We start from the raw sequence: 1,135 nt of genomic DNA, 5'->3' as shown, positions 1-1,135 counted from the left end.
TTTCTATAAATTTTTATTAAAATGTATTTATTCATTTTTATACATGTGCAATGTGTGTGTATGTGTGTATGAGTGTTTCAGTGTGTGTGTGTGAGTGTGTATAAGTGTTTGTGTGTGTGAGTGTGTGTGAGTGTGTATGTGTGTGTGTGTGTACCACATGTCCAGGTATTTTTTTGAATATGACATTTATTTTTATTTATTTATTTTTAAAGTTCTATTGCATTATGATGAGAAAAGTTACATGATTTCAATTTATCTGAATTTGTTAACATTTAAAAACATATTTTAAGTAAATAGAATTAAATCACATTCTTTTTTAAAAAAAAAACTTTTATTGCATTATGATGAGAAAAGTTACATGATTTCAATTTATCTGAATTTGTTAACATTTAAAAACATATTTCAGACCATCTTCCACCGCAGGCTGGTCGGTCTTGCTCCCAGGCCAAATGACACCGCGGCCGCTGGGCCCTTTGGTGCTGGCTCTGGGTGGCACCGCAGCCGTGCTGGGCTCGGTGCTCTTTATCCTCTGGAAATCTTACTTCGGCCGCGGCCGGCGGCGCTGGGACCGGGGCGAGGCCTGGTGGGGCACAGACACTGCCCGCCTCCCTCAGTGGGACAAGTGGGAGCCCGAGGACGAGGAAGATGAGCCGGCCTTGGAGAAGCTGGAGCAGCTGGAAGTGTTGGTGCTGGGCTTGGATGGCTCAGGGAAAAGCACGTTCCTGCACATGCTGGCCGGGAAGCCACCGGTGGAAGGCCACGTCCCTACCTGGGGCTTCAACTCTGTTCGGCTGCCTACCAAGAATTTCGAGGTGGACCTGTTAGAGATTGGTGGCAGCCAGAACCTGCGCTTCTACTGGAAGGAGTTTGTCAATGAGGTGGACGTGCTGGTGTTCATGGTGGACTCGACTGACGAGCTAAGGCTGCCCTGGGCTTGGCAGGAGCTGCAGAAACTGCTGGACAAGGATCCTGATCTGCCTGTTGTTATAGTGGCCAACAAGCAGGACCTGAGCGGGGCCATGAGTATGGTGGAGCTGCAGCAGGAGCTGGGCCTTCTTGCTAGTAAAAACCAGAGGGAGGTTTTCCTCTTGGCAGCCAGCATTGCCCCTGCAGGATCTGGCTTCGAGGAACCTGG

At 47.9% G+C, this 1,135-nt stretch overlaps 1 pseudogene across 1 annotated transcript in view; it reads left to right on the top strand.

Annotated features, from left to right (window-relative positions):
• The first annotated feature begins 413 nt into the window (after positions 1-413).
• Positions 414-1,135, top strand: part of LOC116088955 — a 10,333-nt pseudogene continuing 9,611 nt past the window's right edge. The window contains exon 1 of the transcript XR_004118087.1: positions 414-1,135. The product of XR_004118087.1 is annotated as an ADP-ribosylation factor-like protein 10 pseudogene (transcript).

Source organism: Mastomys coucha, chromosome X, assembly GCF_008632895.1.
Source record: "Mastomys coucha isolate ucsf_1 chromosome X, UCSF_Mcou_1, whole genome shotgun sequence".
In the NCBI taxonomy this organism is placed as follows: Eukaryota; Metazoa; Chordata; class Mammalia; order Rodentia; family Muridae; genus Mastomys; species Mastomys coucha.
This window is presented reverse-complemented; position numbering and strand designations above follow the sequence as displayed.